General features: G+C 38.1%; 2 long non-coding RNA genes across 2 annotated transcripts in view; one reads left to right on the top strand and one right to left on the bottom strand.

Moving 5' to 3' along the window:
• Positions 1–5,269: 5,269 nt before the first annotated feature.
• LOC118419342 lies at positions 5,270–11,354 on the top strand. The gene is made up of 2 exons (XR_004831616.1): positions 5,270–5,309; positions 10,469–11,354. It is a non-coding gene; the product is annotated as an uncharacterized LOC118419342 (long non-coding RNA).
• A 4,054-nt stretch (positions 11,355–15,408) lies between these two features.
• The window catches only part of LOC118419341, a 6,224-nt gene continuing 4,056 nt past the window's right edge, over positions 15,409–17,576 (bottom strand). Inside the window, exon 2 of the long non-coding RNA XR_004831615.1 lies at positions 15,409–16,196. This is a non-coding gene — a long non-coding RNA (uncharacterized LOC118419341). The remainder of the gene's footprint in view (positions 16,197–17,576) is intronic.

Below are 17,576 nucleotides of genomic sequence, written 5' to 3'. Positions count from 1 at the left end.
CCGGTCGGCAGTCGAACGGACTTCCCTGAAAAAAAGTTTCTTTGTCCAAAGGTAAAGTATACTACTAGTAAGGCGGTTTTCAGACCATGGCTAAAATGTTCCTTTGTTCTACCGGGATCAGAGTAACCAGACCAGTTATAACGAGGTATTTGACAAAATTCACAGTGCTCGAGCGGGTGTAAATGCGTTAGGTTTGGAGCGTAATTGAGTCAGACTTGAGTCGTATATCTCTGTTGACCGTTTCACGACTATCGTGCCCACCAAAACACGACTGTGAGGCCGAATCCCTTGAGCCCCATCGTTAAAATACGACTGTGTGTTGACTAATATACGACGAGGTCGGTAATCAGACGTATACAGTCGTATTTTGGTCGACGTCCAGAGGAAAGGTCAATAGAGGTCATCAGATGCGTTACAGCCTGGTTATCCAAATAAACAAACTGTAAGTTAGTCGGATGAGCTAGACGTTTACTACGTTTGTCTGCCTTGTTCAGTTGTTGATTTTTAACCCCCTTAGGTAAAATGAGGTCGCATGATTTTTTTCCAAACTATTTTCATTTCTTTTGCAGGATATTACTTGTAAAATTATGCTATAGGCTAACGTTCGTTTTCTTTCGTTCCGTTTTGTAACAGTTTGTTACAGTTCGTTATGTTTAGCTCCGTTTCGTTACATTTTGTTTTCTTTCGTTCCGTTGTGTTATAGTTCGTTATATTTCATTCCGTTGCGTTAACGTTACAGTTCCTTTGATCCAACCCATAACGTATAAGTTTTATCAAAATGAAAGCTGCTAAATGGTAGCTGGTCTTCTGACGTCCTGGGCGTCTACGTTTTATAATTAGGCCGTTCCATTTCGTTTCCATCAAATTATCGTTCCGCTTCGTTCCAATTATTTCATTTTAGTTCCGTTTGGTTCCGTTTCGCTCTATTCCATTCTGTTCAAGCTTTATTAATTTTGCGTTCTGTTTCGTTCATTTTCGTACCGTTTTGTTTCATTTCATTCATGTTGTTGAATTTGGTTACCTTTCGTTACGCTTCGTTACAGTTCGTTCCGTTTTGTTATAGTTCGTTGTATTTCGTTCCGTTTCGTTACGGTTCGTTCCGTTTTGTAACAGTTTGTTGCGTTTCGTTACATTTCGTTAGTTAGTTTTCTTTCGTTTTGTTTTGTCATGGTTCGTTATATTTCATTCCGTTTCGTTACAGTTCGTTTTCTTTCATTCCGTTTTGTAACAGTTTGTTACAGTTCGTTATGTTTAGCTCCGTTTCGTTACATTTTGTTTTCTTTTGTTCCGTTTAGCTATAGTTCGTTAATCGTTATACTTCATTCCGTTGCGTTACATTTCGTTCCGTTTTGTAATAGTTTGTTCCGTTTCGTTACATTTCGTTCCGTTTCGTTATAGTTCGTTATATTTCGTTCCCTTTCGTTATAGTTCATTTTCTTTCGTTCCGTTTTGTTATTGTTCGTTATATTTCGTTCCCTTTCGTTATAGTTCATTTTCTTTCGTTCCGTCTTGTTATAGTTCGTTATATTTCGTTGCGTTTCGTGACATTTCGTTCCGTTTTGTAACAGTTTGTTCCATTTCGTTATATTTCGTTCCATCTCGTTTCCGTTTCAAACTTTTCATTGGTCTTGTCAAAATTGTTTTACTATATGTTGTCGTGATGTCTGTTGAGGCTAGTCGAAATATTTCTGGAGTCCCTGTGCAAATACGAACAACATGAGTTATGTGAAATGTCAAGGTTGTTAGCAAATATACCTGTATATTGCATAGTCTATCTGTAGTTATACTTTATATTGTAATTGTCGAACTTGTGAATTGAATCAATTGACGAACTCGAGAACTGGTAATTATAGTAAGGTAGTAATGTTTTACTAGTGGTCCGCACCATGATCGCCGTCTATGTTTAGTAATTCCAACCTTTCTTAAAGTACAAACTGTTACTTACCTTGTTTAGACAACGTGTGTGGTTTTCGTTGGTAGTTTGTCTCATCCGAAATGATGGATGTTTGATTACGACGGAATAATTATAAGAGAAGCACATGGGATTCGGTTTTGAAAATCGTTTTATTTTTGTCGTTATTCTGTGTATGTGCTTGTGTATATTTATTGTGTGACGTATAACATTGTGCGTATGTATAATAAAGTTGTTTTGTTGTTGTTACAACATTTAGATACACAACAAGATGACGGCATACCATACTCAAGCTTGCAGCTTATTTTGGTGTTGACATCAACAGACTGGTAACTAGGTTGCGAGAGTAAGTTTGAACTTAAAGTACCGAGACGAATACGAGCGAGAAGACGCACATACAGATTTTATTACTGTTTTCTTAAAATGTGGAAGACTTACCAGGAATGACCCATCTGCCAAGTTGTGATACATCCTAACAACTGAAGGTTATGTTTATTACAAAGATCAAAGGAAGTGCATTCTGATACTTGGTATTAGATCTCTTAATTTATATTTTGTCCAGTTTGACCATGAATGATGTTATTGAAAATTGAATAATATGGCGGCGGTCAGATAGTTTTTCCAATCCAGGTACGGCAAGGAGAGAAGAGTACGAAGGCGCCCTGATACATGATGACATCAGCTGTAGTTAAAGAGCATTCATATTGTACACGTTCGATGAGTGGAGAGTCTAAAGAAGTGCGACCGTGCCAAACTACGCTGCCATATTCGAGTAGGGGACGGATACAAGATTTGTACAAGTATATGATTTTTACAACTTTACAAGGAGCTTAGATGTAAGTTTACTGAAGATTGAAACAGTTTTATATGCATTGGCTAGCATTAAACTTTTTTACTCGGACGTTTGCATCAGTTTTGGGATTCCAAGAAAATGTCATCTATATAATCAAATCAACATAGCCTTACCTGGTCAGTGGGTTGGATGTGGAGGAGGACTGGAGAGTTTTGTTGTGTTACTTACTTTTTCTCTCCTCTCTGAAATTATACTGTACGATTATAATGAATTCGGAAAAGATCGATGAGATTACAAATAGCTATATCTTTCATAGAATAAAAATGTGATATACACTAGCCTTCAATGTTCTGTATTCATGACATCGTCGCCATGGAGCCACTGCACATCGCCTCCAACACAGTTGTCCGCTTAGCTAACGTGTTTGCAAAGTTCAGACCTTGAAGTCCGGATTTACGATGTGTTGTAAGTGTCATACAAAATCCATTTGCGATTTCTAACTAGGCAAGTAATACCGTAGGTAGCATGTACATACTCCGTGACATACTTATGTTTTTCATGCTGCGTTGCGTTTTCTTTCTTATTGAGTGTGACATAGTGTTGATTACGGTTTCACCAGTATTTGTTACATGACTTCGTTACCAAACCTGGCGTGTTTGTGTGTATTGTGTTAAGTACTAGCTTAATGTTTGCTTGACTGTGTGCTGTCAATATAACGGTCTATAACAAAACGAAATATAACGAAACGGAATAAACTGTTACAAAACGAAACGGAAAGTTAACGAAACGGAACGAAATATAACGAACTATAACAAAACGAAACGAATTGTAACGAAATGCAACGAAACATAACAGAATGTAACGACGTTAATAAAATGGAACAAAACGGTACGAAAATAAACGAAATAGAACGAAAAATTAATGAACAGCTGGCAACACATCGTGCACAAAGCAACCAGAGAAAATCACACAGCTTGCATGCTCATTTGCTTGGCAGTATCCAATTACCGCAAGCCCTAAGCAAACAGAGGTAACGCTTACCTGGTCCACAATACCGAAAACACGTGAATGCAGCAAAAGGGAACATCACCTAGCTACAATATACACCTAGGGACTTCGAATTTCACTGTATAATTCCCTTGTCAACATGAGTAAAAATGTTATTTATGTTATAGAAATCAATAAAGTCATTTGAATATAAGATTCGGGGAGAAAAAAAATACCGACGTCCAGCGGGACTCGTTCCGACTTCATCACAATTCTAGTAGAAACCGTTCAACCTACTCTCTTATGCCACTGAGCCACGGAAGACTTTCCTTTTTGTCGTCTTTGACTAGAGCCTTTATACATGACGGTGCGTGATTGCGCAACAAAGACAAAATTAATGATCGTGAAAAAAATTGTCATTGTTCCATCTTTATAGTAAACGGAGTATTTACACATGGTGTTAAAAATTGAACTTAGAAAAGATTATGCAACGTTATTAATATATGCTTCACTGTTGCCTTGCGTTCTTGAATAGTACGTAAACGACTGTTCTGTCGGCGTGCGGGTGTTAGGTCAATCAGTAGCGCGTCTGCATTGCGATACATGGCTGCCAGAAATGGCGCCGGTTCGAATCCTACCTTGTCTTACATGTATGTTATGTGTGAATCTGCAATAATAATCTTACACATTTACTACGCACTTTCAGCATTCCTCAGAGAAGCTCATGTATTATCTGTACAAAATTAACAAGTAACGTTAATCCATGTTGGAAATTCTAATATTTCATTTTGCCGACTAAAACATACCAAAAATAGAACTAACCTAATTTTACAGCAGCTGTCGTAACAGCTTGTCCTAAAATATTCAACATTTAAATACATATAGTACGTTAAGGACGTTATAGATATTTTTTATTCAGTGATGACAAACACAACCTTGTCTACATCCTTGAAGTTTCTCTCGGTGCTTGATTGCTTATTTTACTTTTACCCTAAGGTGTTTGAAAAGACCGAAATTTCCATGCCCCGACGCACGGTGTTTATAACCAGAATCCATGTAAAACGCGGAGCTACATATACCACAGCACGTGGAACCTCTAGATGCCAATCATTCCGGTAGCCACGGAAACAGTCACCACGGTGACGTGCGTCGCCATGCCGTCACTCACCGGAGTTGCCATGGCGCCGGACTGTCTCCGAGTCAGCCATTTTTGTTTCGGTAGTCTTGGCAACGTTACTTGTCGTCAAGGCAACTCAGGTAGGTTTCCAGTCGTGATTAGAACACAACCCGATTCCAACTTTCTAGTCGTTATTCATGCGGTTTTGAGTCGTAAGGTGGAACAGGTGAGAAAATGGTCGTAATTCAGTACGGAATGTCCCACCTGACGACTGGCTTACACCCCGTTCCCGACCCGCAGGAAAATTGGTCAGCCATTCACGACCCAAACACTGCTGTGGGCCAAACACGACCGACGACCCATTCACGCCTAATGTTTGACTGATCAACGACCTGCTCGAGCACTGTGATTTGTCTTGCATGCTTCAATATTCAGTTTAATTTAGTAGACTTCTTGATGCAGGCCACTCAAAATGCTGAGGAGACCTTTTCAAGTAACAAGTAAGTAAGTTAAGGCACTGAAGTTAGATATTTGCTTGGCTCTCTGGTCCACATATTGAGATATTTTCCCAGTTTATGCATATGGCTAAGTAGTGCTTTAGGGGGTTCCAAGAAAAGATGGGCTAGGCTAGGCAGTGCAGGCTACCTCGGCAGGTACTAGCAACCTCCCCATTTTATAGGGCTTTTTCAGTCACATAATCCTCCCCCTAGCAACTAAACGGCCACCATATCGCAAGTGAAGTCTGCCATTTTGGTGTACCAGCTGCAGATTCAGCCCTCCTATGTAGTGAGGCCCTACTGCAACTCTCCATAAAAATTGTAAATATTTCCCAAAACAATGCACAATTTACCTTCAAAAAATTTAGTGTTTTGCCTTGTGGTGGGATGTTGGTTCTGCACCGGCAAAGCGCACACAAATTGGGTAACAGTAAGATTTGTTCTGCGATTCTCCAACAAAGCTGGAACAAACAAACAAAGGGAAACACTATTGTGATGACTCAGGGATGATATTTTATTTCTGCAATAGGAAGAGCAGATCTAACTGTGTGTAGTACACATTTCGTATCAAGACAAGGCAGCAAGCGATGGGCTAGTTTCAATGTCCACTGGGTACCCACTTCCGGTGATAGTTAGTGATTAACTCTAGTAGCAGGAAGAGCATATCCCCTAGTTCTCTGATGAATTTCTATGGAACAATTAACAAAAAGAAGACTACATGATGCTGACTGTGCACTCAAAATGGTCCTATCTTGACACATGCTAGGTCAGGGATAGATAGGGCTGTTGTGAAAATAATGCTGCTATCTTGCTACCGATAGCAAAGGATGTCCAGAATGATTGTTAGATCCTTGTCAGCTGTTGTTTCTGTCATAGCCTGCATGAAAATTTTCACCGCTCCACACCTACACTAGCCTGGGTACCATCCGGATAGTAGTTCGCTCCTACGTTCGCTTCTGCTATCCGTCTGGAGATGTGCGCATTCAAACCGTTTGGCGGTAACGTCAGTTAATAAGCGAATCTAGGAATAGGTTCTAGAGCGCTTGTTCGATGACAACAGGCCTCCCACGAACGGGCGGAGGGCTTGTCCGGTGTTGGAACGTCTGTTCGAACGAGCGCTCGAATCCATTCCATAATTCGCTCATATGTGGGGACCAATCAGCGCCTGCTTCCAGAATTTGGACGATTCCAGACGTTTAGATGGTCCGCGTTCCCAGACGGAAACACAGTGAAGCGACTGTATATAGTGTATAATGAATGTCAGAGCTAGAAGCGACTGTATATAGTATATAATGAACGCCGGAGCGAACTACATGTACTTTCCGGATGGTACCCAGGCTACACCTACACTGTATGTACCCCTTGACCTCTGCATGGGTCGTTGGAGCACCATGACTGTTCCGTTGAAAATTCTACGGCATTGAAATTGCACAATGGCCTACAACAAATGTGACTGCGCCATTACCAAAATCAAGCGCCAGTTGAAAACAGTACCCTTTCTATTATTCTCAAGGTTAATTAGGTGGGTATCAGTACAGGGATTGCAGGGCTCGAAATTCATTTTTGGGATTAGGTGCACTAGTGCACCCAGCTTAAAAAATTGGGTGCACCAAAAAAATTTTGGGTGCACCAGTTGAATTTAAGTAATAACCTAATAATAAAACTTAGTTACAAGCTATCAAATTCTTAAACAAGTACCATGACAGACATTTTTATTATCTTTCTAACACTTAGATTTCAAGAATATGATGTATACTTTGATATCTTTACATACATGAACCTAAGAAATACAAATGTATTTGGGTGCACAGCTCCAATTTTGGGTGCACCTGGGTGCACATGCACCCAGTATTTCGAGCCCTGGACTGTCACAAAATTCTTGTATCACCGGGCTGGACAAACTGACAGGAAAGAGATCAGTTATTCGTCTTATTCTGTCTTTTAAATTCAAGGGAGATAGTTTGCTGAGTTCGCTAATATTAAACAGTCACCCAGCCATGCCAAAGGAGAAAAAAGGAAGTATGATGAAACAAAATTAACCGATGAATGTTACGCCTTCGTTTTCTATCTGCCTATTAGTTGTTGATAATGAAAATAACTTAAATGTTCTTCCATTGTACAATTTGAACATACACATAATACAGATGGTAACTTGCAACACAGAGACCTCTACACATACTAGTACACATGTCTTGCTCTCCAAAATATGATATGGCGCTACTGTACTACTATAGTAGGTCCGGACTTGAACCTGATCCTATGAACTGTGGTGTCAACCTGACCTTGGTGTCATATTGGCATAACAATTACTACTTAGGATGTTTGACCCAGAACCCAGAGGTCCTGGGTTTGAATCCCCATGACATCATGAGTGACATGCCACTGATATTGTGCCCATTGGAAAGGCACTAGACATTACTTTCCTCACTTCTGGTACCTACATGTAACTGTGGTACATCCCTTTGATCATGATAGGAATCCGATGTTAAAACTTAAATGGTGGCCCAGTGTTTGAAGAGAGAGACACCTGGGTCATGTTAAAGAGTCCACCACACAGAGTAGTACCACTACTACTAGTAATTTATGGCATATACATGTATTTATCTTGTAGGGTCATCTCTTCAGTTTTCGAGAAGCTGATTTCCAAGGGAGCCCTTCAAATTAACAGTAATCATATACTGTATAATACATGACATAAATGAAATACAATACTGCATACTCTGTATCTCTCTTTATTTCTTAAATTTTATCTCCCCCTCCCCCTCTTCACTATTACATTTATCTGTCCTCAAAACTTGCAAGAAATTCTGAACAGTGTGTTTAAATTGTGGAATGGCTCAAACTTAAAATGATAGATCAGCCATGTCAGTGTCAGCAGCAACATTGAAGTTGGGTTCAAAGCAATGTAGCGACTAGCACATCAGTGTGCCACATTAGTCTACTGTACCAGTTTGAAAGTGCAACTCATTGTGGTTCCATCTTTCTATTTTATATTATTTGGTGTTGCTCAAGTCAATGCAACGCTAGTGTAGGCCACCTCTAGAAACTGAACTAAGGCCATGTTCATATGTAGATTACATCCTATGGGAACCCATTTTGGCCAAAAAATTGGTCTTCATTATGAAATCTAAGTGGCCAGGAAGGTTAGGCAAATGACCAGATATTGAGTATTGAATATAGAACAATAGAAATTATTTTTGTTATTTGAGTCTAATTTTGACATCTTCTTTGTCCATGGAATTGATGTTGGCATACTGAAACATTAGCATAGTATATTTAGAATGTTTTTTTTTTTTTGCAATTTACCTCATATTTGCAGCAGCTTTGTACGGTTTACATCATGGTTGAAATTTTTTTTTTTAATGGTGGAAAATTGACTTTTGTATAATACCACAATGTACTAAAGTTGATTGATTCTATGATTGCATGTGGTGAGAAGGAATATTGAAGTAGTGTCAGAACAGTCATAGCTGTAACTTCCTTGTAGGGCTGTGTACCTAGATACCTGTACCTGAATAGTCTGAACTGTACCGGTAACATAGTCTACATAGGTACTGGTCCGGACCTGTTCTGTACCTAAACAAACTACATGCAGTAGTGGGTTGTATTGTTATAAGCTTGCAGTTGAAAATTAAGAATCAAACAATGATGACAGTTCATTACTATAACAGTCAGTTGGCTATTTTTATAACTTACATATAGTTGATCAAACTTTTTAGGCACATGTTCAGATCCGAACCTTTACCTTATAAACCTGTGTACTAGTACCTGTACACAGCTCTACGTCCCTGACATACATGTAGGTCAGGCTTCAAATCCTAGTGTACTTGGCCCCTCCTATGGTAATATCCAAACTGTGATTAACATTGATCCAAAACATTGATGCATCTAATTTACCATGGTCAATATTGACTGAAGGAAACATTACATATGCCAGGGCTCAAAATACCTTTTACTGCATACCTGCACTGGTGAGGTTTGAGATTGAGAATTACCTGCACCAGACAAATTTTGCCTGCACAACTGAATTTAGGAAGTACGGATCTTGCTTCAATGGTTCAGGAACTAATGCTATTTTTTAAATACTTTATGTATGGTAACAGTCAATGCAGCCTGATAACAAACCCGGTTTTTTATATATATATACACCTACATCATATGACATTTATGTATAAAACCCAGTACATGGACCAGTGCAGGTTAGGTGCAGGTAGACACCAGAAATACCTGCATAGCTCCAACTTCACCTGCACTAACCTGCATGCAGGTGGTATTTAGAGCCCTGCATATGCCAAGTGCAGATGAAACAGCACTTTATAATTATAATTATAGACTTATGTTAATTTGGTCAGGCAATGGCTGGAATTGTTAATGTATAGATAGCTGATGTCCCACAACAGATTGTTGCAGTGTTGTACTCCAAGGTGGGACCTGACATTGTTAAGTAATATTTGCATGGCTTGCTGGTCTGTATACCATCTCAGTACTGAACAGGTAACACGTGTATGGCATGTTGGTCTGTTACCAACTAAGTATTGTATCGGTATGATTTGTTTGTCTCTGTATACCACGTAAATGTAAGTACCGTATATGTAACAATACTAACATATGCATAGCTTCTTGGTCTGGATACCCGGTAAGTAATGTACAGGTAATGCATGCATGGTTTCTTGATCAAGCTGGACACTAGGTAAAGTACCAAACAGGTAAAATTTGTTTTGGTCTAGAGAAGGGTAAGGTATATCCTGGATACCAGACCCAAGCCCGATCTCAAAAAATATCTATGATAGATTTTTTTGAGATCAGGCTGGGGTCTGGTATCCAGGCTAGCTAAGGTAAGATACATGTAATGTATTGTACAGGTTCATTACTTAATTTAGCTATCTGAGAACAAGATAAATGCCCTTCACATCTCCATTGGTGACTGGATGTTACAACTGTTTAATCAGAAGTACATCACTGAGAACACTTCTTTTTTTCTTTGTATTGAATTGTCCTGTCAGTTCATTCTAGCGATGCTGAAGAAGAGTGATGGATGTCACTTGAAATGTCCAGGATCAGGAGTAATTATGTGTTATTTAATCAAGTTCTAGAGATTGAATTGTATTTGAGTATTGTTTACCTGGATGTCTTGCCTTCATAAACGTATTTCTTTTTTTCAGTTCATCGATGTCTGGAAATGTGAACTGGCAGAAGTAGGGAATCAGATTACACAGCAGGAGATGAAGCTCATCATGAATCACTGCTGTCTGTCTATATAGAGTGGTCAAACACCAGCTTCAGTTGTTTACAATGTCCTTGGTCTGACTGAAGACTACTGGTCATATAGACAAATATGAAATTGTCAGGTAGATTGGTTAGAAATAGGTGTCCTAATAAATAATAGAATAAGACTGTATTGTGTTGGTTTGTTTTGTTCTCTTTGATGCCAGTCATCTGAGTGACACATGTTTAGGACAAGGTCTCTATAAAACTGTAGCCTGAGTACCATCCTCTGTAGTTACTGCTGGCTCAGTACTTTCGCTTGCTAACCACGATGGTTAGCAAGGGAAAGTACTGAGCCAGCAGTCACTACAGAAAATGGTACTCAGGCTAATGAAACTGTATAAAGCATATACTGGTAGTGAATGTACAGTGAATCTTGTATTTAGCACAATAATTTGTATCCTGCTGATACTAAGTGTAATGTGAGTTTGCTTTTCCAATTGGAGTACTGTATATACCTGTATTTGTGATAGTTTGATATGCCATTTAGAAAAAAAACTAAACGACACCTGTTAACTCTATTGTTTCGATTGCCTTTTTTGTGCAGTGTGTCATATTCATAGGTTCATATTTTGATGCCGGAGTCTGAGAAATGTGCATCCTTGAATCCGTACATCTGCAATCACTGTATATTTGTAAACGCTTGTGACTGTATCTGTAAGCAGCAAGATCTACATTTCTGTATATAGCTACAGTGCATATACTGCCCAATATTGTCCTGAGGAAGGTGAAAGATGGTCACTGAAATGTTGGTGTGAAATAAAGAAAGAGTTGTGAGAAAAAGAGCCTCTTTATTTATTCATTTTGATATAGTAGACTCTGGGGTGGATATTGATGGATTGGCCTATTGTCATCATTGATTGACTTTATCTGTATAATATTTGTTAATATATTTGTATACATGTGTGTGGAGCATTGGTAGATACCAAATTACCTGACCTAATTCTGAAATTTAGACAAAACTGAACAAAGTATAAATGTCGACATTTATATTTAGACATCCTAGTAGGTGATTTGACAGAAAGGGGATAAATAAAGTAAATCTAGATCTTATTGCCTCGATCAAATATGATATGACTCTCTATCATATTGGTTCTGTTTTAGGACAATATATTCCATACGTTCCTGAGTTAACCATGAGGTTGGTATAATCAAATGGAAAATTTTGTGCAACATTCAATTATATCACAATTGGTTTGACTAAAGAATCTTCTCACCAAGAACTTCTGTCTTATACTATGTCAACCAGACATGGTCAGGTTCGGATCTGAGCCTAAACCTGGACTAGTACATGTACTTGATTACGCCGAAACCGTATCCACCTCAAGTGTGAAGGTGCATAAATGAACTGGTTATGTGTTTATGTATGTGAATATGTTAGTGCGCCAGTAGACGAGAGGGTGGAGAAGGAAGTGCACACCCCTCCTTCACCTTAAAAACCCGAAGTGCAGGCCATGCAGACCTAACCCACTCTGTCTGCCTACAATTATCTTCCGAGACAGATGGATGCCAACCCAATCAGTGTAGAGTTTTGTAGACATGGTTTGGAAAACGTGCGCCATGAGTTCGACACCGATGATATTACCAAGTAACTTGATAATGATCCATGATTTCAGCATAGCAATTGACATAACGACTTCACAAGCATTTATCAACATTTCAGCCAAATTTAAGAAATCTGATTCTAATAGGAGACATGAAGTCCTACACGTTCTAGCCAGAAACCCACGTCCCAACGAACCACATACACCTGTACGGAAGTGCGTTTGTCTTCATGAAACGAAACGGGAGCGGTATTTTAAACATACATCTTTAACCAAAGTATGTAGCGTAATATGTAATCAGTTCAGTTCAGGTCATCCTCATACGAGGTGCTATTAACAATGTCTAACCATGCGTTTCTATCAAGCATGCGTTAGTATGTAATAACTTGTATATTTTTGTTGTTAAAAAGTTTTTCGTTATCCTGCTTGCAAATACCTAGTACATTTATCTTCCCTTGTTTTCCGTGACCACACAACAGTTCAAACCCGTTTCCTTGGAGACATATGAAAAACCAAGACGTTCTAGTTTTGCGCACAGTGAGAGCGCGTTCCGACCGCTATGATCCAAACTTCAAAGGTTTAAAGCTCGAGTAAGATAACTACATGGGAATTCATACAGCAACTAAGGACGATTTTATTGATATATCGACCAAATTTGGAAGAAATCCGGCGTTTCCTTGGAGAGATATGAAAAACCAAGCCGTTCTAGTTTTGCGCAAAGTGAGAGCGCGCTCCGACCGCTATGTTCCAAACTTCAAAGGTTCAAAACTCAATAACCGATTAAGATAACTACATGGGAATTCATACAGCAACTAAGTAAGATTTCATTGATATATTGACTTAATTTGGAAGAAATCCAGCGTATTTTTGGCGAGATATGAAAAACCAAGACGATCCACTTTCGCGTAAAGCGAGGGCGCTGTCCGCCCGCTATGCTCGACATAGACAATTCTAGCTCAATCTGAACCCCACATGACCGAAGTGCGTTTTCGTTCATAAAACGAAAAAGAAGCGGTATTTGTCGACGAAATTTTCACCACGGTAGGCTATTGGTCTGATCTATATGTACCTTTAGCAGTTTTGGTCTTTCTTTGATGCAACTGACGATATAGGCCATCAATCTTTGTTCATTTTTGACCATACTAAACCCGCAAAGTCCGACATCACAAAATTATGTCGAATAAGGGATGTACATTGTGAAATAGACATATGACTCTGTTAAGGATATTTCTGTGGTATCATCACTTCCTTTGTGAGTTATTTCACTCAATTTATTAGGAGAAATTTGAACTTTTATCTATGAACACCGTGCTATAAGTTGTGCAAGAAATAGATTACCAGTATTTTCTAAAATTCAACAGTTCAAAATTCAATAATCATTTCAGATGATTACATGGGAGTTAATACAGCAACTAAGTAAAATTGAATTGATATGTCGACCAAATTTGGAAGAAATCCGACGTTTCTTTGAAGAGATATGAAAGACCAAGACGCGTTCTAGTTTTGCGCAAAGTGAGAGCGCGCTCCGACCGCTATGTTCCAAACTTCAAAACTCAATAACCGATTAAGATAACTACATGGGAATTCATACAGCAACTAAGTAAGATTTCATTGATATATCGACTTAATTTGGAAGAAATCCGGCGTATTTTTGGCGAGATATGAAAAACCAAGACGATCCACTTTAGCGTAAAGCGAGGGCGCTGTCCGCCCGCTATGCTCGACATAAACAATTCTAGCTCAATCTGAACCCCACATGACCGAAGTGCGTTTTCGTTCATAAAACGAAAAAGAAGCGGCATTTGTCGACGAAATTTTCACCACGGTAGGCTATTGGTCTGATCTATATGTACCTTTAGCAGTTTTGGTCTTTCTTTGATGCAACTGAAGATATAGGCAATTAATCTTTGTTCATTTTGACCATACGATATACTACATAGCACAGTGGCGCTTATTGATGTCTTCTGTCGAGTTAAAAAGCTTGTATCCATCAATGATGCTCTGCGCAGTTAGCAAACATTCGTATGTTGATGTTCCATTTGTCAAATAGCTTTCAGAGTGTGTTTTGATAAATATATTTACAAAAAACATACGAATAATATGTAAAAGCGACAGTATATAACCTAGCAACATTCAGCGGTACTGCAGAAGTTTCCATAGCGCGGCACATTTTATGGTGGCATTTTATTTGTTCAGGTCTTTTCAGTGCACTCAAATATATTTTTAAAAAATACTTTACTTACCCTAGCGCAGATGTAGATGCTATCATTTTTAATGGAAGTCCTTAGCTTTCAATTGTATACACTGAAGTTTTTTCTGGGCGTTTGCAGTTAATGTTTGGAGATATGTTAAATTATAGATATCTCAATAACGTAACATTACCTCAGGTATGAAATCAATTTATATAACAATAATAATACACATATACATTTGTATGCTAGCCAAACGTGAAAGAAAGCGTGTTTGTTTTATAGGCGGGATACCATAATTTGCAATGTCAATATAACTTTTCCAAAACATGACAACTTCAAAACTATGCATATGGTAGCCTTTCTTTGAGTGCTGTATATAACCTTACATCACTGTGATAAGTCAAAACAAAAACATCTGTTTCCTCCTTTACTAAGAAATCTTGACTATGGCTGCTTCCCTGTCCTAAAGACTATGGACTTAAACTCATGAAGCAGATGTTGCTTTTTCAAAGTCCACTATTTATTTCATGATGACTTGACTACAATGAAATAAAGCTTGACAAAACAGAGTCCCGCAAATGGATAAGACCGACCGACAACTTTTATATGCAACTAGATATAGTAATAATCCTTTGTGTTTGCACTTATCTATTTGTATACATATAAGAAACTACTGATTGATTTTGGACAAATACAATATTGCACTTTGGACAAACACTAAATCTTCTAACCCTTTACAGCTAATACTCACAAAGTTGATACTTTGTAAAAAATCTTCCAGGCCACTGTACAGATCTAGTAATGACCCAATCCCAATTCCAGTTAGCTCTCATTCACATACAACTTCTGGCCTTTTAGTGGAATGTACAGGCGCACACATTTATGTAATAAACTGATATGGAAATATCCAGATTACCCAGAATATTAATACAAAATAAAAACAAAATAAAAGCTTCTTAATCAATTTCCTATTCCTGTTATTCTCCATCATCATGTACTTATGTCAAGATTACATAGGAAGACTCGCACAAGGTCTCATCACATGTATCTGACATTGACAGTGACCTCATACATGTACAACTGTACAGTTTAAGCTCAATAGCTCCAACGCTGTGTTTTGGTGTTTTGAAAGTCATCAGCAATTGCCCATATACCTAAATATTTTTGGATGAGCATCTGAAACATACAACTAATCCATCCTTCCCCATAGCTACCTTACATGCAAAGGCTGTTACATGGAATATCTAATACAACACAGAACATTAGAAAGTTCTCTGCATCATGTATAATACAAGTTAGTTGTAATTAACATGCAAAACAGATACAACCTCAACATTTTCTACTCAATGTACTCTACTAGTACTATATCTTCCATCTAAAGAGACATGATTTTAAAAGAATTTGAATCTGAGTTACAGCAATTATAACATGATAACAAACACAGCACACTGCAGAATAACAAAAAAAACTTTCTATATACAAGCTGTCTGTACACCTCTACTACTACTAGTTTAACTTTTTACAGACTCATTGTTCATTTGCTCAGTAGCAAAGTGCTCCCACGACCACCCCTGGTCAAGGGACCGATGAGGACGATGAGACATATTGTTTAAGCCTCACTGCATTAAAAAATAGGACATGGCTGGTGTTACTGAATAATTCCTCTATGTAGAAACAGGTAATCGACTGCTGCATGATCATCAGCTTCTTGTCCCGTCATTTGTTCTTTTTAGCAATAAACTTGAGTTTGCTCAGGTTGGCATGATATAAATAGAATACAACACGGGGTATTCCATATCGCCCTTGGTCCCAAAGGCAAGGAGACTGGTCCCGGTATGCCTGCTTTCCTCATATGCACCAATAGTTCGGCCATGTGTTGAGTCTGGTACCTGTGAATTATAAAGACAAGAATTTCAGCCCGACTTTAACATGTACAAGTGAAATTAATATCAAAATGATCATTCAATGGGTCAAGGCAATAATGTCAAAGACCTGAACTCTAAGCTTAGATAGCAGACAAAATGGTAGTTTGTAGATATAACTTTGAAGATGCTGCTAGCTCATGGGAAATAACAGAAATCACAATTTTCACTCTTATGGCAGTGTGGTAAATGACTACTAGGTCTTTTATTATGTGAATGATACACATGATTTTAAAAGAATCTGAATCTGAGTTACAGCCATAACATGATAATAAACACAATGTGTGAGTGGCCAACATTTCAAAAACATTAGATAAATATTTAATTCATTATTAGTGTAAAATCTAAGTTAATAGTTTGAATGTAATGTGTTAACACACATTACAAAAATGGTTATGAAAGTATAACTTTCTTTAGCTGTTTAGAACAAAATGTATATTAACTGCTAAAAGACATATAGCACAAAAGGGACATAATTATTAATGTAGCTCAACACCCTGTATTTCTTTACTTATTGTTTAATCACAGAAAGACAGGTTTAACCTACTAATAGTACTTAGTAAATTGCTCCAAGCCTTGCTTTTTCTTAGGCCTGCCTAGGGGGAAAATTGTGTGTTTCCTGATTCAGTCCTGAAAAAAAGTAGGGTTGGTAGGTAGGGACTGTCTGTTTTCTTCTTAGGCTTTTTTAAGGCTGGCCCAAATTAGTGTGACATATTACAATACAGTTGAACAAAGTACTAGTAAACTGAATTGCATGAGGACACTTGTCTTCCAATGTCAAACTGTTATTTTGTGCATACCATGTTATTGATATTACATTTATCCTTCCTTATACATGTACAGGACAAGCAGTGTTTTTACTTCAATGGGAAGCAGGCTGAATAAAAAATTGGAAACAATGTGACTCCACTGCCCACCAAAAAAAGGTCTAGGATTGACAGGTTTTTCTAGGGTAGGTACCTGAGAATCAGGAAACACAACATTTTCCCCTAGGCCTTCTAATACATAATGAGATACTGATTCAAGTTCCAACTTTTAGAAAGATTAATGTATAATCATGATACACTCATAAATGATAAGAGGGGCATTCACAAAGGGCAATTATTTATATACAATTTTTTTTTGGTTCTAAGTTCTAGGATTTTTTCCAGAAAAAAATTGGACGGGTCGAAAAAAATAAAAATAACTTTTCTAAAAGGTCTGGGGTGAAGACACTAATACACAGCTTACTAGTAATAAACATAAAGAAGCAACAGCCTGAGTTAGATGGCACATTTATAGTAAATTATACAAAGGGTTGGACAAGTTTTTCAAAATTCACTTGTCCTATCGGGCAAGTACATAGAA

Source organism: Branchiostoma floridae, chromosome 7 (assembly GCF_000003815.2).
Source record: "Branchiostoma floridae strain S238N-H82 chromosome 7, Bfl_VNyyK, whole genome shotgun sequence".
Classification (NCBI taxonomy): Eukaryota; Metazoa; Chordata; class Leptocardii; order Amphioxiformes; family Branchiostomatidae; genus Branchiostoma; species Branchiostoma floridae.
The sequence above is the reverse complement of the archived record's forward strand: the minus strand, read 5'-3'. Positions and strand labels throughout refer to the sequence as shown.